General features: G+C 41.7%; 1 long non-coding RNA gene across 2 annotated transcripts; it reads left to right on the forward strand.

Annotated features, from left to right (window-relative positions):
- Nucleotides 1-213: 213 nt before the first annotated feature.
- LOC140617969 (uncharacterized) lies at nt 214-20,426 on the forward strand. Of its 2 annotated transcripts, none has more exons than XR_012018120.1 (4): nt 214-811; nt 17,751-17,855; nt 19,056-19,170; nt 19,450-20,426. It is a non-coding gene; the product is annotated as an uncharacterized lncRNA (long non-coding RNA). The 2 variants fall into 2 exon arrangements; XR_012018121.1 differs by having other exon boundaries at nt 214-693.
- The last annotated feature ends 2,247 nt before the right edge of the window (nt 20,427-22,673 follow it).

Genomic DNA, 22,673 nt, shown 5'->3' on the forward strand with positions numbered 1-22,673 from the left:
GACCCTATGACAATACATTCTCAGTGAGTAAAGCTTCACATTTCCCTTTTCCTCTTCTCTATCTCAGATTGGCCAGTTGGATGTGTGTCAGGTATCTGCTCCAGCCCAACCTCCCACATCTTGTCAGAGAAGCCTATCTTTACCCAACGGAAGCACATGATTCAGCAGGTACTTGACGTGTGGTCTCCTAGGAAACAGCAACCAGGTATCTAAACAATTCATTGCTGACTGACCACATCTCCAGCTGCCAAATGTTTCCTCTAAATGAGTACTCATTTTAGTCCAAAGTATCAGGGTTCACTTGAGTCCTGGGACTAATGATGGAGTGAGATCTTCAACCAGGTTGATCCCCACCAGCCAGAAAAGTTCTAGGCATTCATTTTGGAATTCTGAGTTGGTTTCTGGGCATTCTTTTCAAGCTAGGTTACTATGTAGAAACTAGCCGTTAAGTGTCTACAGCAGCCACAATGACAACTTTCTGGCTTTTTGCCGTTGGTAATTTCTTCATAACCACTCAAAGATAAAAGAGCAAGACCTTTCCAGCATCCATGTATATATTCGTCATCTGTTAGCCATGTCTAGTTATGTTATCTAGTCTTATATAAGGTTTGTACCAAGCATTGAGAATACAAAGATGAATAAGCTCTCATCCTGAAGAACTCAGTCGAATGGGAAGAATGGCTTTCTAATCTAGTGAGTGTACTAGATTAGATGTACTACAGGAGTACATTTCATGGCAGGAGCATGAACAAAAACCTGCAGAAGGAAGATTGGATATGAGAGAAGAATTGAATATGCTTTCACACAAGGAGTAAGACATGTAGAGTTGGGTCTTGAGAGGTGAATGGGAGTTTGGCAAAGAAGGGGGTCAAGTCCATTTCTGGGCTGCATGCTTTTTTTGTTATTGCTATTTGAAATCACTTCTCCACTGTGAAGTTAGGCACAATTCATTTGCTTTATCCTCAAGCAACTTAAGGGTACAAGTAAACGTAGTAATAGACATTGTTTGGTTATAAAATCACCTGGTTGGGATGCCTGGATGGCTCAGTCAGTTGAGTGTCTGACTCATGATTTAAGCTCAGGTCATGATCTCAGGGTCTTGGGATCCAACCCCATATCAGGCTCGGTGCTCAGCAGGCAGTCTGCTTGAAATTCTCTCTCTCCCTCTCCCTCTGCCCCTTCCCCTGTTCACAAGCACCCTATCTCTCTAAAATAAATAAATAAAATCTTAAAAAAGAAGTCAACTTGTTAGTCTCCCCAATTTCTCCAGACATCTCTTGTCACTACAACCCTCCTTCCTCTCTGTTCTCACCTCCCTCTGGTGAGTCTTACCCAGTTGAACCTGCCTAGTCATCCATCTTGATTTTTGATAAAGTTAACATTTCAAAATCTTTCTTTCTTTCTTCTTTCTTTCTTTCTTTCTTTCTTTCTTTCTTTCTTTCTTTCTTTCTTTCTTTCTTCTTTCTTTCTTTCTTCTTTCTTTCTTTCTTCTTTCTTTCTTTCTTTCTTTCTTTCTTTCTTTTCTTTCTTCTTCTTTCTCTTCTCTTATGTTGGGAAATAGGCATTGTGGTCTGAAACCAACACCAGAGGAAGAAGGGAGTTGTTTTCTATGTTCTGTATCAGTTACACAAAAGTAATGCTGCTCTCATTCTATGAGTCATCTGTGAACATTTTTTTAGAAGCATCACTGTAATTATAGAGAGTAGCAGAAACAACAAATTGTATGTGTATGGCTTTCCTCCTGTCCTTCTCTCTCCTCTCCTTTCATCCTGGGTTCTCCTTATTTGTATACCTACCAGAAGGTGCCCATGAGGGAAAAACAATCAATTCACTGGCTTGCAGCAGGGATTGATGCTACCAGAGGGTTCAAGTTCAAATCTTTTGTACTTTGGGAGTTACAGTCATTGATTAATCCTTATGTCTGATTATCATGGAAAATTGAGTTAACCAGACATGTTATTGCTCTGAGATTGGGGTCGTGGGAAATTATTATGTCTTGTGGCTACAACAGAGTGTATATAATTCTAGCCCTTCCCTCAAATAAAGGCCACTCAGCCATAGACAACATCCTTGCTCATCTTAAAGAGCCCCTAATTCTCTCTGACTCCCACTGCAAGGATTTAGGGTCATCTTGCTACTCAGAGTAGTCACCCCCACACCCACATTACCAATGTCTTTCTCTACAAGTCAGCTGCAGTTCAAATCCAGGACTAACTTAGATACTGAAAACATTTTAAAAAGCAAATCTGAACTTACTATTTAACAGGAAGTGAAAAGAGAAGAGGTGAGATTGGTTTAGGGACAGCCCATCAGGACAGACAAAAGGCATTCAACTCTGTCCACTCATTCTCAGTCTCTCTATTCTAACAGCTTGCAAAGTCCTCGGTGACACTGCATAGTCTCTCTTCCGGTCTCACCTCTAACACCAAGATGCACAATTTTCCTGAAACCAACCTATGGGACTCTTCAGAGGCACAAATTCTAGAACATTTCTTCTTATAACTGTGGCCTGCTTTATTCTAGTTCCAACTCTGAGTCTCTTCAGTCAAGCAATTGTTGTCATTTAACATATATAACAGCTAGAAGCAAACAAGAAGGTTGGTAACAAACATTCAGATAGCTCTCCATGTGAATCTGTTCAAATGTGTACCTGAGACATTTTATTCCTTTTTAAAATGAATTTTAAACTTTATTTTTAAAATTTTAAATAGACTCTGTGCTCCACATGGAGCTCTAACTTACCTCCCCAAGATCAAGAATCACATGCTCTACCAACTGAGCCAGCCAGGTGCCCTAAAACATTTGATTCTGATCATAAAGTGCTATAGAGCAGAAAAACCTCATCAATGATTAAAACCTAAAATTTCCAATTTTAATGGTATGCCCTCAGAGTTCAACAGAAAACATTTAAGTAACTTTCAATTATCAATCATTTTAAAGGAAAGTAGAAAGCCATCATTGGTCAGGGATTTTATTTTAGGTGGCTCACGTAGAAGCATGGTCTGAAGATGTACAGTATTGTTCAATAGATTGGAAATCCTTCTCTGACCAGATATTTACCTGACCAAATATTTTTGTAGCCAAAAGAGAGGATACATGATTTGCTACCATGCTGGATAAAGGGACAGAATATTTGAAACGGGGATTGCTCTGAAATACTCAGGAGTCTTGCCTTGGGTTCATGTGGAGTGTGACTCCCACACACCTTTCCCACCCCATGGAGTGGCCAAGATTGTGAAGTGGCCTCTGCATTAATTCTAGGATCACATTGCTACTGAAAAAGTGGAGCAAGGAAATGAATGGATTATTTAGGTAATTCCCAAAGAAATGTGCTCTGGATGAAGTTCGGACTGTTTCAGAAGTTAGATTTGCCTATTGTTAGGTTTACCCAGAGACAAAAACAAGAATGTGATAGAAATGATAAAGCATACTCATCTTTAGGAAACCAAATCTCAAAAATCAAAAGATTATATTGCTTTCAATTTTTAATTGATATATCTTTCACATTTTGCATTTTATTTTAATGCAAACTGATACCTAGCTGAGATTTTCAAAATCCTAGATAAAGTCCTAATTTCCTTGTGGTCACATAGAGGAAAAGAATTTCTTGGACAAGACTTGACATATATAATTAGGATCCACTCAGATCCACTAAAAGCTAAATGCAATGTTTATTTTAAAATGTCCTAAGGTTAGGACCTCGCTAGCAAGTTTTTATTGCTGAGCTACAACCCTATGTGAGAATTGGGGTTTATAATGGAAATGCTGATGCGTCACCTTAATTATCAGATTGCCACCGGGCACCAGCATAATGAAGGAATTTTCTTATTTTTGCACAAGGAATACTAATTGAAGCGGGGAGGGGGGGCGGGGGGAGGATTCTCCAGGCTGCACTGCAGTAAAATGGTGCCATCTAAAGGAGAGGAGGGCAAAGCCACATGTGTGGCAGTTGTCAAAGGAGCAGCAGCCCCTGGACAGCTGGATTTTTAACTCAAAAAAGCAAACTGAATTCTCCTGTGTCCCAAAGATAGCTGGGCACTCGGTGGAGTCAGAGATGGGGCAGATGCTCCTGGTTTCTCTGGAATCCCCTCCACAGGGGACTTCTCATGTGACAGATGACAGAGAAGTGAGTGACATGGGTTGGGCAGGGCAGAAGGGAGGGAAGAGGGGAGGCAGGAGGGAGGAGGAGGGTGGCAGGGGGAGAGAGGAGAATGAGAGGTGAGAAGACGAGGGGAGAGGCTGATTTTGTGGCAGAGACTCTGCTTTCAGAGAGGCAATATAAAATTTAACTCTCAGGAGGTCTCATTTGTACATATAAGGGAAGTGAAACAGATAGAATAAACACCAAACTGGTACCATCAGCAAGCCACAGAGCAAGTCTACCTGGACCGTGGCATTTCTAGAAGCACAAGGTCCTGAGTCGAATAACGCGGTGGCTGTTTCCAGAAAGGGAAGTGTTCATGCATTTGTGTGAAGCGCCTCCTATAAACTCAGGATCCACTGAAAGGCTTAGTACAGTCCTTCCTCCTCCCGTTCTGCCTGCCTGTTAAGCAGACTTGGAGAAACAAAACACACACCCTCACATCCTCACATGCGCATCCCCCCTCAGATGCAGAATTCCCATTGAAATTCTCACTTCACCCACTTCCCTGCCTTGACAGTGTGATTTCCCAGTGCATCAAAGATTCATGTGAGGACCTGAGCAGCACTGAGAAACCCATTGGATTTTTAACTTTAACTCAGAAAAACAGTCTCAGTAGAATGAGCCCCTTTTCATAAGCCCCTTTTCATAAGCCAGAGAAAACTTGGCTCTTGCTGTCCTGTTTCATGGAAATATATGGGAAACAAGTGCCACTTGGTGACCAAGGGGTATTTATAGATCTGAAAATACCCTTGCTTGAACTGTCATCTACACCCTGGAGATCTGGTTAACAGCACTGAATGGATGTGGGGTTTGACACTAAAGATAGCATATCCAAAAAGGCTCAGAATCCCAAATGTGGCAAACCACACAGTACATTCCTTGAATGGAGGGCATTTTTATACAACCAGAATAGGGGCCGCTGTATAATTTTAGTCATTCTAACAACCAAATTGACCCACCACAAAAGCTCAGGTGGAGGAATGCACTACTACCTTGCTAGGATGGTCTGCAATGCTGACTTGCTTGCTCATTTCCCTGCTGGTTCAGTTGTATTGTCTAGACACAGCCAGCTTGGGGTTTTCCCCACCATCAGCTACAGTCAGGGGTGGCTGGGGCAGGACTGCTTGCCCTTCCCAGAGGTCAGAGCCAGTGGGTCTGGCTGAAATGTCTCCTATTGATTTAGGAGAAGGGAAAAAAGGATATCGCTTTTGGCTTTTTAAACAGTCAGGATAGAAATGATTCAAGTCAAAAGTAAAGTAATCTCTTTTGAAAATGTATACTGACATGTAAGATTTGAGCTTTTCCTGCAAACAGAAGAAAGCTCTCTGGAGCCTTTAAACTATAGGAAACCAAAGTGAGATTTCTGTTTCTCCCCCTGAAATTTTTTTAATTTTTTTTATTTATTTATGATAGTCACAGAGAGAGAGAGAGAGAGAGAGAGAGAGAGAGAGAGAGGCAGAGACACAGGCAGAGGGAGAAGCAGGCTCCATGCACCGGGAGCCCGATGTGGGATTTGATCCCGGGTCTCCAGGATCGCGCCCTGGGCCAAAGGCAGGCACCAAACCGCTGGCCACCCAGGGATCCCTCCCCCTGAAGTTTTTGAGAGGAGGCTTTGGCTTTAAAAATTTGCCTCAGGAGCCCTGGGTATTGTATGTAAGTGAAGAATCACTGAATTCTACTCCAGAAACCAATATTGCACTGAATGTTCACTAAGTAAAATGCAAATTGAAAAAGTAGCCCGGGTGGCTCAGTGGTTTAGTGCCACCTTCAGTCCAGGGCATGATCCTGGAGAACCGGGATTGAGTCCCACATCGGGTTCCCTGCATGGAGCCTGCTTCTCCCTCTGCCTGTGTCTCTGCCCCTCTCTCTCCCTCTGTGTCTCTCATGAATGAATATATTTTAAAAATCTTAAAAAAAAGAAAAAGTAAAAGTTTCCCTCTGTCCATGTTCTAGGAGTACAATCTACCACCTTTATATTATACAAAGTGCATCAGAGAGGAAGAAGGGAAGGGAACAGTTACTGAGCTGGGGATGTATTTCTTATTGCAGAAAAAGCCTGACACTGCTGGGATTTAAGGCCCTACGGGAGATAAGGAGCCTCTGCTTTGTTTCCTTTGAAGGGGCTAATAACACTTAGGCCAGAACTGAGAATACTTGCAGGGTTCTTTGAAAACCAGTTTAGTAGTAAATGAATTTGGGAGATGCTGTTTAAAGAAAGCTAAAAAGGTTATTTTACCATAGGACTTTTTAGAGTTTTTCTTTTTAAAAAAGATTTTATTTATTTATCATGAGAGACACATAATAAGAGAGGCAGAGACACAGGCAGAGGGAGAAGCAGGCTCCATGTGGGGAGCCCGATGTAAGACTTGGTCCCAGAACCCTGAGATCTCCATCTGAGCTCAAGGCAGATGCTTAACCACTGAGCTACCCATGTGCCCCCTTTTTAGAGGTTTTAATCTGTGAAAGTGCCTGTGACCTTACAGGTGGGTCTATGAATAAGGGCGGTCTTCACATTTAACACACAGCACTAAAGGTGCTGGGAGGCATGTGTGGGTGCTAATGAGGCATGCTGATGGGGCAAGGGGCTGATGTGGCTGGCTAGGGGCTTGATAGCTGCTGATGGAATTATCTTGGCCCACAACACTGAGCTACAAAATGTTTTTGTAGAAATATTAACATAACAGAGAGCATAGGACACACCAACACAAGGGAAGAATGAAAGGCTTCCATTCTCCCAACATGAACAGTATGGTGGCCAAAGGAGCCAAGCTAGCCACGATGCTCTAGGAGGGAAAGGAGGAAACAAATGTTCTGAGCTTTTTAAAACTATCTCATTAGCTCTGTTACAAGTATTATTAGTTCTTTTTTTAAGATTTTATTTATTTATTCATGAGAGACACACACACACACAGAGAGAGAGAGGCAGAGACACAGACAGAGGGAGAGAAGCAGGCTCCATGCAGAGAGCCTGATGTGGGACTCGATCGAGGATCTCTCCAGGATCACGCCCTGGACTGAAGGCGGCGCTAAACCACTGAGCCACCCAGACTGCCCATATGAGGTTTAAACATTAGGGACCTTAACTTGTAAAATTGTCCAACACTTGGCTTTATGGAAAGGAGAGTGACCCAAGAATGTCAGGTGGGCTGGGCACACCAGAGACCATGGTTTTCCGTGAACATGACGTGAGAAGGAGTCATTACAAGGGGCCCATGAATCCATATGTGCTCCAAGCGTTATTCATAGCCTGAGCAAATAATATGTCTTGAGCTAATCTGCACTACTCTGTTTCAAACATATGTAAATACTGTTGTGATTGATAAAACACAATGTGAACATTTTGCTGAATTCACAGGATGTGTCTCTCTTTAGGTATTTTTTCAGTAGGTAAGACTAGAGATAGTATTATTAAATTTTTGAATAAGCAGTAAATTCACATGGTTCAAAAACCAGAAAAATGTCATAAGAGTCAGAAAAAAATCTCTCTCTCCCATTCTTGTCGACCCCCATCAAGACTCCATACCTCTGATTGGATAATACTTATTCTTAGTTTCTTATGTAAACTTTCAGGTTTTTTTGCAGCACACATAAAAAAGCATTAAAATGTAAGCTTTTGTTACCCTTTTCTGACAAAATGAGTGTCATATTTTTACATGCTACTCTCATTTTTTTTAAGTCTGGTACAATTGCACTGGTATATCTCCTATCTGTTGGGAGAGACTTCTTCATCCTCACATAGACCCTAAAGTCAAAAGCTCTCTGAATCTTGCACTATTAACAGGGTACTTAGTCTTATGTATTACACTCCACTTGTTTCTTCCCCTTTTTATCGATGCCCATAGAACACGTCTGGTGACACAAGGGCCCAAGACTCCATCACTTATTTGTGACTGTCTATCCCATCTGCCTCCAAGGGTGGACTAAATCCTTCTGTCTCCTGTGGAATGACAAGATACCTTATTATCCTGAATCTCAGAACCTATAAAGGAGCTCACCTCATAATTTTCAATTCCACTAGGGCAGAGGGTCACCAATATGGTCACAGTTATTACTCTAAACTAGTCCAGGTGAGCCAGATTAAAATATTACACTGAGAATAAGTGATGTGGAATTTTAGTTCTCATGCCTGATACTCTGGACATTATTCTCTGGCTGATTTAAAAGGAACAAGGAGCTAATCCACCTGTATGGTATTTAAGTGGGCCTCTTGGTTGAGGGAGAATTCAAGCAGCATTCATTCTAATCCTGTTGATTGCCAAAATTCCAGCTATTGCAGAGGTTCTGTAAAGTACAGATGATTGGGTTCTAGTTGGACCCAGGTAATTCTGACCCTTGGGATCCCTCAGGGTGGTGACAAGGCATGATTATTTCTAAGCAACCCAGGTGATTTCAATGATACCCCAAAAAGGAAGATGCTCAGGTTAGTCTCATGGCCTTCAGAGATGTCATGATAAATAGGAAAGACATGGAAAGTAACCCTTTCTCCAAATATGTGTCCAGCTTGGTTGAACCTCCTTTCAGTATAACTTTGAAGAAAATAGATTCATTTCTAAACTCATGTGGTTCATAAATATAAATGTGTCTTTGCCAAAGTACCATCTAGACATGGTGGAGAAAGAAATTGAAATAATGGAGGGTCAGAGGGTTTTCCAACTAACAGAAAAACACTCCTTTTTTTTTTTTTCCTTAGGACTGATGAATAAGATAGAGAAAGTGAATGGCTTGATCTGGAGCTGGAGCTAATAGAGTGAAATTAGAAAGAATATTCAGTCATAAGAGAAGCTGAACTCCATGACCAATCATTATGGCTCTCACGGGCACCAGCAAGGTGGCCCCCTATCTAAGCTCACTCCTCACATCATTTGGTAACCTTAGAACCTGATATGCTACAGAGCCAGCAAAAATGGAAATCCACAGAGGTCAGAGTTAGGAGGATATTTCCACAGATGGGTGTGGGAGAAGCCACGGTCTTTATTAGAAGACACATGAGAGTGAAATAGTCTGACAGAGGACAAATACTGAATTCATAGGTTGGTGGTTGCCCAAAGCAGGGATAGGAGGCATGAGACAGGTGAAGGTGGTCAAAAGGTAAGAACCTTCAGTTATAAGAATTAAGTCATAGGGATGTCATGCCCAGCATGATGACTGTAGTTAACAATATTGTATTATATATTTGAAAGTTGCTAAGAGAATAGATCTTAAAAGTTCTCATCAAAAGAAAAAAATTGTAATTATGTTGAGGTGATGGATATTAACTAGATTTATTGTGATGATCATTTCCCAATGTATACAAATACCAACTCATTATGTTGTACACTAGAAGCTAATATAATATTATATGTCAATTATAACTCAATAAAACTGAGGAAGGGAGAACAGATGGTGAAAAGAAAGGGCACAAGAATACTTGAATGTGCATCACGAGTGTGTCAAAACCTATAGGAATCACTATATTTGACCAAAAATACAAAAGCAGATGGCAGATAATATCATGTTGTCCAGGGCTATTTTTAGTGGATTTAGTGATTAATTGCAAAAAATGGTTCCAATTCTTCCCAACTCCCTGTATTTGCATGTTTTATAATGAGACTTTGAAGGTCTTCTTATCAAGATGTGAAACTTACTTCCCTCCCCCTTGAATCAGGGCTGGCCCTATGACTCACTGTGGCCTATAGAATGCAGCAGAAATGTCAGAGGGTCAGAATGAGTCTAGACATTAAGACACTGTGTCTGTGACTCACTCTTTTGGGACCAGCTACTGCCATGGACACATACTTGGGCTCACCTGCTGGAGGTTGAGCGACCGTGTGGAGCAGAACTATGCCATCCCAAGGGTTCCCATGAGTAATATCTAAGACTTCAAGAGACATAGAAACAGCCATTGAGATAAGAGGAAACCCGCCAGAAAAGGCTGGGGTAGGGACATTTCAAGAAAATTGTGGCTGATAATGTTGGCTGTCATTGAAAGCTCAAAAATGGTGGAGACAGAGAAACATCCATTGGATTTAGTGTCATGGAGATTGTTGGTGAGCTGGACATGATTTGTCTCATTCTTAGTGGTATGATGATGACAGAGGTCAGGATAAAGCTGTTCTAAGAGGGGAGTGAGGAGAGTAAGACGATGAATGTAGTCTCTGATGAAACAAAGTAAGATGTGATGATATTGTGTTGAGAATCATCCCCAGAGAGGGAGGCAATTTTGTTATAGGAAAGAGAGAGTTGCATGATTGCAGGGCAGAGCCCTTGAAAGACAAGAATTTGGGAGCTCAGCAGACAGCCAAACTCAGACTTGTTCACTGGCTAACTCTAAGGGAATATAAGTCAAAGTGCTTTGAGGCTATACAGTGCTTTCAGGCCTGTGAAAGTTTATTATTTTTCTTTGTTCCTATTAACTTTTTAACACTGGACAATGCTCATCTTTAGTAATAATTATGTAGAGACTAACTTTATGGTGACTAACCTGGCAGACACCACCTTAACCATATGATCAAAGTTAACATCGCCAATAATTGGACCAACCAACATAGGTGACTCTTGATATGACACATCAAGAACAAAATATAACTGCTGTCATTCTCCTGGCAAAAGTGCATTGGTTAAATTAATAATGAGGAAGTATCAAACAGTCACCAAGGTAACTAGGCTGCCCCCTTCAAAAGTGCCCAGATCATAAAAAACAAATATACACTAAAGAAACATTCCAGATTAAAGAAGACTAAAGAATCATGACATTGAAATGCAACATGTGGATTGTATCTTGGACCAGATTTTTTTTGTGTGTCTCTAATATAAAGGACAATTTGTAATAGATAAATAAGGTCTCTAAAACAGATAATTATGTCAATTTTAATTTTCTCATTTTAACAATTATGTTGTAGTTCTGTAAGATAATGTTCTTCGTCATAGAAAAAGCATTCTCAAGCATTCTCAAGAGTGATGAGGCATTACATCTGTCCTACTCTTAAAGTATTCAGGGAAAAAATACACATACAGCAGAGTTTTAAGGTAATCCTCAAAGATTTTCACACTCTGTTGTACATGCCTGTGTAATGTATTCTCCTCATAAGTCTGGGCGGAACCTGTGAATATGATGGAATACCATTCTGATGATTAGACTACTCCTCAGTTAATTCTATGTTAATCACAAGAGAGATTTCCCTGGGTAGGTCTGACCCAATCAGGTGAACCCTTTAACTAAAGGTAAGCCATTAGAGAAATGCTCTCTCCTGCAGGAGGGCATACTGACATGCTGTGGGAAGGCTCACATGGTAGAAAATGACAGGAGGCCTCTAGGAGCTAAGCATGATCTCTACTGTTACCTATAAGAAAGTAGGCATCTCAGCCCTACAAAGACAATAAACTGCATTCTGTTAGTGACCACTAAGCTTGGAAGAGGATCCTGAAAATGAGAGGAGATTATAGCCTCTGCTGACAGGTTGATTGATTTCAGTATGGCCAGACCCTAAGTAGAGGACCCAGTATACTTGTATCTGGACTTCAACCCCTGGAAACTGGGAGGCAATATATGTATATTGGTTTAAGTTGTTAAATTTATGACAGGTACTTACATAGCAATAGAAAACTAATAATGATATCTAAGCACATATGTAAAAATATTAGCAAATAGAGAAGAATTTACAGAATTTCTCTGTACATTTTAACAACTTGTCTATAAATATGAAATTATTCCAAAATAAAGCTTTACCCAAGACTAACCCATAGGAGGCTTACCATGTGCCAGGCAGGTACTGTTCAAAGTATTTTAAAATACATCAATACATTTGAACAACCGCTTCCTCCAAGACTTAGGTATTACCAGGATTCTTGTTTTTTCGGTAAGAAAACTGAGGCTCAGAGGGTTCAGGTGACATGCCTGAGGTCACACAGCTAGTAAATGGCAGAGCTGGAATGTGCATCCAGTTGAAAGTTTATACTCCTAAACCCTGTGCTGTAGTGATTCAGTGTCACTGAAGTAATAAAATTCCGAGGAAGCCATTGGACAAGGGGAATGTGATTGAGCGTAATCCTGGAATCCTCTGCAATCCATGAGGAATCATTTATGCCTTACTTTCTGTTTTTATGTTTTGTACAAGTGTTTGTAGTCATGGTATGAATATCACATCAGAAAGACAACATTGGAATTTAACCAACAGTATATTTGACTTGTATCGATTATTTTAAATATTAGCAAATATATTCATATACTATAACTTGCCTTATCCCCCAAGATACTTAAACCTTCTTATAATAAATACATCAAGCGAACAAAAGGTAAGTGGATGAGAAATATAATTATAAAGGAGACCAAATTGGACCCAGGGTTAAAGGAAGAACATAAAAATGAAAGGATAAAGTTAGCACACTTCACAAAAGTCAGTCCAGACTATACTTTCAACCCACTAGCACACCGATTTCATACATTTCCCATATTTCAAGATTTGGATGAAGTCACCCAAACTCCATTGTGAAATCCAGCCTCCTCAAAATCCATCTGACCTCGGAGAGGCAAACAGTGAGTAATTCAAAAGATTTTTGAATGAAAGTGTCAGTTTAAGATCCTCAGCATAAAACATACCTACAAAGCCTATTTGCAAAGTAAATTTACTCTGGATTCTTGATACCTATGAAAGTTTTTTCTATTGTATTTATTTAAAATTACAACAGTTTACATTAGAAACAAGCTCAAACAATTAAGGTAAAAGATAAATAACTGCATACAGTTTAATTTTACAAAATGCAAACATACATCTTTCATTGTTCCATTATCTGAGTATTAAGCGCCACATAATTGCACAAGGCTTTTTCAAATGTCTTAAAGGCTCTAAAATTACAGAGTTGACTTTGGTGAAATAGTCTTTATTTTCCTCCATTATTATACAAATAATTGACCACCGAGATTAAATTTAAATCAGAATTGGATATGTCCCCTACAGAGTTCATTTCTCCTTTACAGCTAGAGGCTGGTGGCTCATGATGGCTCCAGGGTCTTACTCAGGCTCTCTCGTAGGACACACAGGAGGGGTCCAAGTGTCCATAATTTAGGATGACTCGGCTGGGAGGAATCAGAGACCCCTAAGACCACTGTGACCTCACAGGAACATTTACGTGAGACAGTCCAGCTTCCAGCTAGCCCAGGGTAGTGCACTCTGAGAAATGTCTCAGCTTGGGAGAGACCACGGATAGGGAATGGAGGCCTGGGGTGGAGACTCTGACCCAGAGGCTGGTTGTCTGCCCCTGGAATTCTGAACCCTGCCTCGTTCCTTGCTGCCTCCAGAGGTACTGCAACCCTCTTTGTGGGGGCAGAAGGTGAGGAATTGAAAGGGAGACTCCTTTATCTTCATCCTGGAATGAAAAATTATCGATCCCTATAATTGCTCACTACACCTGAGAGGAGGGCAGAGGAAAACATTTTTACATTATTTCTTCTTAAATTAAAACAGACCATGGGTTTTTTGCTGATACATTGAACAATGAAAATGGGAAAAGGGAGAAAACAATTTGAGTAAAATTTTCTCCCTTAGTAATAGTTAACAGTCATCACTTTTAAGTCACAGGACTCTGTGGTAGGAGAATATTTTCACAGTATATTCAACTTTTAGAAACCTGATCCGGTGACTCACAATTAGTTCTGAAACACTATCCCTCCAGCTCTATTTCTTTGTACCATAACTCTGAGCTATTTACCTGTTATAATTATAAGGGGAAAAGGGGAGAGGTCGAAGGGGCCCAAGGAGGTACAGAGCTCCCTTGTTAATATGCTGAAGGTCAGAGGAGGGACACAGGTCCCTTCCTGGCCAATATTAGGGCTCCTGACACAGGACAGCAAGGCCTGCACAAAGGGAGAGGCCGAGTGCCTTCAGAATGGACAGACAGCCCTCCCTGCTCAACTTGTCAAGCCTAGTCTCAGCTGGGAGAAAAGTATCCAATTTCATGATTGTTCTTCCAGCACATGGGATGGGGCCAGGTATGCTATGGGCGCTCTGTGCCTTTTGACTGAATGAGTTAATAAGGCCAGAATTTCATAATTTGCTACTGTTGTTCTTGGGTTTGTTCTAGTCCAAGTGCAACTATAGACCAAAGTACTTCGAGGTGTTTTGAAATTGTTCTTCTCCTCCTCCAAATATGTATGAATGTCTAACTTCTCTGCCAGATGCTGGGAATGCAGGGTGAACAGGGAAGGGCAGCTGCTCCTAAGGCTTCCAGAGTCATGTAGATAACCAAATACTGAGAGCACCATGGTAGACTTGACCAGGTTTGTGAAGCACACTTGGGTTGAAATCCCAGCCTCTGGGATTGAACTTGAGTTGAAATGTTAAGTTTTGTGACCCTCGGCAGGTTACTAATTATTTTTGATGCAATCCCCTTAGCAGGGCTAATGATGATGTTAAGTCATAGGTTGTTTGAGGATTAAGTGAGTTATTAATGTAAAGTACCTGGAGGGCTGCCTGGCACATGGCAAGCCTTCAGCCAGTGGTGACTGCTGTTTTGTAACAGCTATGCAAGCTCAGACAGAGAAAACTGGCTGAGTCTGTTTATGTAGCTTAAAAATGGGTATAGCAATACAGGGATCCCTCAGATCCCTTTTATCAACACTGGAACATCCTTGAAAATAGAAAGGCACAGCCCTTTACCTACTTGGCCAAAAAACTCTGAAGTGTCATTTACAACCTGGGGTCTCAGAGGGTCCAGGCTGAGGTTAGGGTTTCACCTGAGAGCACACTTGAGCTTGGCTCCCTTCCCTTCCCGTCCTGCTCCCCACCCCTTTCCTAGTTCTGGTGGGAAAACGTCCTTAATAAGCTACTTCCACCAGGACCCTAGACTCAGGATCAGAGAGCCTGAGAGAGCCTAAGTCAAGGCTACACCCAGCTGATACTGCTTATGTAACAGATCCCAACCCAATTCATGGTGCTTGATTGTTCATCAGTAATTTCAAGATGCCAGATGCTTTTCCTAAGAAGTAGGGCTGACTCAAGAGGCCAGGGGCCTCAACACCAACCCTCTTGTAGTTCTCCTCCCAAAGCCACTAGTACTTGCCATCTGCTGACCCAAAAACCATGAGGACTTTGAGTGCCTTATTTGCTCCTTGTAGCCACAGCCCTGCTCAGAGCTTGTCCCAGAACTCCTGGACACTGAATTTGGACTGAATGAATGCACAAATGCTACAAGCATCTCACTGTTGCCAGCTCAAATAAACACGAGGAGTGGGCATTATGATCCTCACTTCACAGATAAAAAATAGAAGAGACTGAGTTTCTCGTCCAGGGTCACATAGCCAGCCAGAATCAGAGCCAAGATTTAAGGTTGGCCTCCTCAGAAACACATTATTTGAGCCTCAGCTGTGCTCTTCCCATGAGCTCCTTTGGCCTGGGAAGTGTTAAACATACAGACTCCTGGGCCCCATCCCAGATGCACTCATCTGATCTCTCCCAAGTCTGGAAGTGCCAAGAGATTTTTCTGCCCACCAACATTTAAGAATTAGGGATGGGGAAAATAGGGAATATAGGATGACATCCTAACTGCTGCTTTGTTGAGATAGAACTATATTAATTCTCATTATAAAAAGCACACACGGTATTGACTCTATGACCAAGACTGATGCTTGGCGTCCTGGTGTTTACCATACAAAATGGGATGTGTGCATGCTGACATATTGTTGGATTTGGGGTCGGGGTGGGGATGATCCACTTCCGAAGGAAGTTACAGCAGGTCATTGCCAACAATGATCTCCTGCATCTTTTGTCATGGATTTCCACAGAGACCCCGTTACCTGGTATTAGCAGAGCCACCTTAGCACAAACTTAGGATTTGCCAGCTCTGAAACGACTCTCCATTTCCACTGCCTTAGCATAGTCTCGGACACACCCACAGGCAGCCCCCTCCCCTCCTGCTCACCTGTCTTTCTAATCAGCCTGATGTCAGCATGCTGCAAGAGGGTAGCAAATAGATGGTCTTTAGAGACTCTGAAATTGAGGTCACCTTTAGTGCTTTCGCTAATTATTCCTTTTTGTCCAACATTTATTTTTGTCCAACAACATTTAAGTTGTTCTTCAGTCTATGATTTTGCCCTTTTATAAACTATTGATTTCTGTATGGAAACGATTATTCACAATGATAATACAGTGGCTCCCTGACTCACTGCTGTGTAGTAAGAAGATAGTCTACTATTGACTCCCCAGGAGATCATCCAAAAACACCTGTCAAGAAAGCAAAGTTCAGTTCACTCAACTTGGGCATCTTAGCCCTGTCTGAGAATGACCAAGTCACAGGAGAGCATCTGTAGGATTTTAGAGCCTAGGCCATTATGACAAAGCTGCTAAGCTTTGAATTGGTGGGGACAGCAAGGCGAGCGTCTTGAAATGAGTCTGGTTGAGCAAGTGTAGGTCTTAATTAATAAACTTTTTAGTTGATGTAGGGTCTTATCTTCTAGGAATAGAAATGCAACAGCAGGAAGGTGAAAGAGCACCAGGTTCAGTATTGTTTAACGGATGTCAGGAAATCAATCCTCTTGGTTTCAGTTCTCAAGAGGAATAAATGATATGCACTGGGTAAAAACAGAATTGACCTCTGAGAAAATGTTCAGGGGCATGTGTTCAACAGCCACAAACTTTAAACTCTGATGCACCCACCTTCGCAGAACCCCCAAGTTCCTATTGATGTAAACTTGACAACACAACGTGGGAGCAATAGGAGGTACCCCAGCCTCCAAACAGCACAGACACAGCACGCTTAGCTGGTGAACCTGAGGACCAGGTGAGGATACCCAAAGATGAGTCCCCAGAGAAGCAATGGTGGAAAGAAGCTTCAGCAAGTGGCATAAATGACAGCACTGACCAGTATTCCCCGGACTGGGCTGCTGACACAAGGCTAGAGGTTCCTAAACCACACAGACTCCAAGGGGAGCATGGAGTGGTGATGCTGAATGAACCCCTGTTTCTTTGAGACATCAAACAGAATGATGGCTCCTGGGCATAATAGCTGTCAATCAAGATAAAGAAAATTGGATTTTTCATATATTGCTCTTGTGCCCTAACTTTGTTCAATATATATATATATATATATATATATATATATATATATATATATAAGAGAGAGAGAGAGAGAGAGACTGAGATCTTATGGCTGCTGCAGAAGTGGACCTGTGATAAGGATTTTGAGAGCAGGGGATTGATCTGGAAGAGGATCCCAGTAAGCACGGTAGAGGGTGGGGTGGAGGAAGGAGAGAATCCAAGATGGGCAGCAAGACAAGCCTCTGGGAAAGGAATGCACCAAGAGTGAATCAAATGGGAGGCCTTGTTCTCAGGAGGTTTGTACTCACACGCAAATTAAAACAACAGGAAAAGTGCACTTCAAATAGAGTAACTTGAAACAAGTAGGATCTTTTGTGGCAAAAGAAATGCAATCAAATAGCACACCTGCCCTTTCTTCTCAGCTGGGCTTTGGAAACTGTTTGCCAAGGTTCAGGTTTGGGTCACATTATTGACTTTTGAGGTCTCTACTCAGATGTCAGACTCTGGGTAAGACTTTCTAGCCTCTTACATATTTAGCACAAATGGCATGGGGGGTGGAAAGAGGAAACCAACTATTTCTCTTTTTCTCATTCAACAAGAATTGTGCTCCACCACATGGACGGTGATACTTTCTCCTGCATCACCATTGGGTCATTGGCACAAAGAAGCAGAAAGCAGGAGCTTCTGGTTGCGTGGGATCCCTGGTAAGGGAAGCATGGCTCATTAGGAGAAGTGATGCAATTATCTCAAATTCACTCCCCATTGTTTCTCTCCCAGGTGGGCTTTAAAAAACTGTGGGCAATTCTTTGTTGTCCAAAAAACAGATGTTAGAAAACATGACAATCAGATTGTTGCCTATACAGATTGTTGCCTCATTGACAAGAATTCGATAATGGCCAAAGGAATACTTTTTGCATTTAGATAAACGTCCCATTTCTGTCCTCCTGTTTGGTGAAAGGCAAGTGTCCCCCCACCCCATCTGTGGCCTCTGTGCTTTCTCTCCTTAAAAAAGGAATATTAGGCAAACTGATGTGGGATGGAAGTGGATTTTTTTTTTTAATGAGTGATGAATTCAGTCCTATCTCCATCTTTCAGGGTCCATCAGAGTGAGGACTTTGAGAAGCCGACATTCTCTAATATCAAAGAAAGTTACCATGAGGATTGGTAAACAAAATGACCAGGGCAGAAATAAAAACAGTCAAATAACAAAGGTTTTCCTTAAAGAGTAACTTCTGGTTAGATGCCATTTATTTTATTTTTTTTAGATACCATTTAATCAGAAAAATAAATTAACTGCAAAATCCTGTGCAAACACAAACTCTCAGGTACTCAGAGTATCTGGGCTTCCACTTCTTTGTCCAATGACAGCTGTGATTTTCCTTCAAACTCCTGGACCACACGCAGGTCAAAGGCAAGAATGGAGCTGATGTTTTCCTTTTTTTTCTGAATTACTACTCGCTTACAGTCACTTACTTTTAGCTCTTCATTCCAAAGCAGCAATCCTGGATATTTTTTATAAGAAATGCCTGTGTTTTATTTTCTCCAGTCTTGAAATCCTGGAAGGCTATCTGGATCAGAGCACAGGACCCAGGAAAAGCAGGGAAGGGGCTCTCCTGCCCTCTGTATGCATTAGCAGAGGTGTAGGCTAAGTAAGGCATTGCAACAAAAAGACCACGAATACAGTGGCTGGTATGAGCTGGAAGCTTATTACTCTTTAACTGAATGGTCCAGGACAAGACATAGTGTTTAGGTAGGCAGTTTTCCATTCTCAAGCCTGCCTGTCCTCTCTGAGGGCATGGGGGCTGCTTTACTCTATAGCTCTGGCCAGTGAGAAAGAGGAAAAGGCTCCCTCCCGCCCTCCAAGGTAACGATCACTTCTTTTCTGCTTGCATCCCACCGCACAGACGTCAGTTACGCGGCCGCAGAACTTGCAAGGGAGTCGAAGCCATGTTTGTACCTCTGACTGAGGAAGGATTGAAATCGACAACTTGGAGTTTTCACAAACTGCAGAGAAGACAGGTATATCAAAGAGCTGTCACTTCATGGGTAACTCTGGCCTCCTGGTAGTAACAACCTAGAACCATTGCATTATGGTACTCAGCTCTGGCTGAGTACCAGAGTTGTAATGTATACCGGGGCCTGCCATGAGCCTGGCATTGCAGAGGGATGCACACAGAGCATGCTATGTAAACCCTACATAGGGCGGTGGGTAGGGATTCAGAACATCTTGCTTCAGGGGAATATGAGAAATGTGGTCACTTCATACATACTGATGTTCTCCTACTTGTATATTCCTAGGTTGCTTTCCTTGCCATAATCCCATCAATTTCCAAAGAGTACAAAAGTCCTTGAAGAAAGAAGCCTATAGCTGTCAAAAAGATGCAGGAGTCATCTCAGGTGAAATACTCATTTGCAAGTCAGTAGAAAATCAAAGCACTCTCAGAAAATAGAATCCATGAGTGATATGGGGGAAAAAAAAAGAAAACAAAGTGGCCAAACTTTCCTCCAGAACCACAGAATGTGATATAATCTCAAAAATCTGCAGGTGTTTGGCTATCATCCTAAATAGCCCTGCCTCCTTTTCTATAGCAGCTCTTAGAGATTTTTTTTTTTTTTTTGCAAGTGATAAGGAGCAGGGGAAGGTTGTCTCAGTTCAGCTTTCCAGCAGTTGTTTCATAATACCTCTCTGCCAACATGCACATTGTTCCCTCTTATTCTTTCTAGTCAAAGAGAGACCACAGTACAGGCTTCAGAAGCCTTTGTGTTTCTCTGTTTTTAAATTTGGGAACAGCTGTATCCCTTGCAGGCTATTATAAAGATGCTGCCAATGGCTACTAAGGCGCATAAATAAAGTATTGTCTACATAGAAAATATCCAGGTGATATCTTTTTATCCAGGTGAATTTCCTAGCCTATCCCAGTTCCAGCAGAGATTAGCCAAAGCTTTGCACCAAATGGAAGAGATGATCTTAAGCAGACCTGGACTATTCATCTCTGAGAGAAATAGCAGATGTGTAAATCATCAGAAGGTGAACTGCGCAAAGCATTTTTTTTTTATAAATGTGTTGCATCCCTGGATTTCTGCTGTTTACTCTTGAGCAATTGTGATTTTGAAAAAATTTATCCTCCTCTGTGAGAGTGATTCACTTTCATTGTAATAGAATGAGATACCACATAAAAGTAGAACTAGGAAAAAGACAGTCATTCATACTTTTATCCAGAATTCCAAACTCTTGTGTACATGGTTTTTTTTTCATTCTATTAGAATAAAACTTGTCAGAGTGAATGTGTTTGTTTCCTTTTCATTTAACATTCTAACATAATTATTGTCCATATTACTCTAATTCTTTTGTAAGCATCACTCCAAATTTTTCCTGAATTTCTCTGGAAATTTCATCCTGCACTGATGGATCCCCTTTTCCCATTCTGGTTAGCATGGTCTCCACTCATCTAGAGCCATCCTACAGCATTCCAGAATGCCTCCCTTCCATGCTGCCACCTTGATTCCTGAGGCAGGCTCAGGTCCACTCAGAGTGATGGGAAAGGAGCTCTGACACAGTGGAGGGCTCTCACACAACAAGGTGTGGTTTTGCCACCGAGTGACCTGGGACAGGCCACTACAACATCTCCACTGATATATTGTTTTGATGCAATAAATTTTCTTTTTATTTTCAATGCCAAACCCTATAAAGGAATAGCATTTTGGTTTCCCATGATTTCTGTGGCCCCTTATCAATCAGAACATTCTGGTCATATACTACAGAAACCATTCTGTTTAACTTCAATGTAGAGGGGATCCTTTAAACTTTATGGGAAGGGTAGGAACCAGGACAGGAAAAAGGACAGGAATGGAGGGAAGGAGCCTTCTGGGTCTGACAGTGTGGCCTTCGTGTGGAAGTGAACTTCAGCCATTGCTCCTTGTCATGTCCTAGAAGCAACCTACCTCTCATTTAAAGCCCCAAGAAAGAGTCTAATGGGGCAAATGTAAGTGACCAGCTGACTTTTTGACTGTAAAAGAAGTGGATGAGTGCAGAAGACTCCAGAGGCCCCCACCGTCCTTTCTTACGGTCCCACAAATAAAAAGAAGCATTTCTCAAATGCAATTTCAAATGATATCAGGAAGGAGGAAATAGATGCTAGGTAGCAAAAAGTGACATGTCTGCATGAGCTTCCTTCTCATGCCTCCATCCATGACACTATGCTTAACTGAAGAAAATCCCAGTTTCATTCCCCTCCCCTCTGTTTTCTCTGTCTTCTAGTTTTTCTGGCTATTCGGGTTTCTCTTTGCTCTCATTGGCCACCATGAGTCTCTCTACCTGTAGAATGTTCATTGTCACTGCCATCCACTGCAGTTCACATACATTTTGAGGATTTTCTGGGTATAATAGATCATATTACTCACACTTTTTTTACTGTGTCCTTTCCCACATAACCTAATTCTTTGTGAGAGCCAGGCCTCCGTCTGTCACACAGTGAACCCATGACTTTGGGTTCACTGTGTGACATGCTTGACCAATGAGATGTGAAGCAATGACATACCGTATTCTGCATTCAAGCAGAGGTTTTGAGAAGAATCTGGAGGTTCCTCCAGCTGTGTTGCTTCTGCGTTTTGTCAGGAGAATGGCATGGTCCTGAATGGGAGGTGCTCCTTCAGCCTGACTTGGAATGAGGGGGCACATGAGCAGAACCACAGCTCACAGCAAGAAGTGATGTAAACCACTGAGATTTAGGGGTGTTTTGTTAGTGCAGCAAAGCTGGAGTGGACAAAGAATCTGTGTGAGCAAGGCCATTCTGTCTCAGAGGCAGAATCCTCACAGGCAGACTGCGGCCCCACACATTCTTTCCACCTGACTCTGGTACCTATGACAGCAGCAAGCATGTGGTCAGTATCTCATAAACACTGACTGTCCCAGCAATAACGTATTTATCTCCCTCATCACACCTCCACCCTCATATCTAGGTTCTCAGGAACTAAACAAAATGTAAAGGTGATACCCAGCTCGGTAAAGACACAGGAGGTAAGGTGAGAAGTCGACACTGAGGACTTCATAAGAATAAATAACAATATGTATTATTTTAAATCTGCATTTACTCAGTATGTTCATTGTGGGAGAAAAATAATGGGTCACAGAAGAAGGTCACAATCATCATAATAACTCAATACACAGTCTCTCCGTCTTAAAAAGATGTGTCATGGCAGAAGATGAATGCCTCCCCCACAATGGCAAGACACAAGTGAGGAGGGCAGAGGTTGAAAGCTATTTGTGTTAGTCAGTACGCTTTTGGGAGTCATGCACACTGGCCTGAAACAAAACTTTAAAGGTCAGTTTTGTCTGCTCTCTGACTCCCTGCTTGCACCTGCCTTTATGACCCTCTGTAGACAAAGGAAGGGCCAGAGGCCTTTGGAAAAACCAATACTAAACAGGCTGTTTCCTGCTGTAAAATGAAGCCAAGGACTGACTTTTTGTTGAATTCATTCCAAAGAAGGCGTACTCTTCATAGATCTGTTTCCAAAATATGATC

The sequence above is a fragment of the Canis lupus genome, chromosome 26 (genome assembly GCF_048164855.1).
Source record: "Canis lupus baileyi chromosome 26, mCanLup2.hap1, whole genome shotgun sequence".
Taxonomy (NCBI): domain Eukaryota; kingdom Metazoa; phylum Chordata; class Mammalia; order Carnivora; family Canidae; genus Canis; species Canis lupus.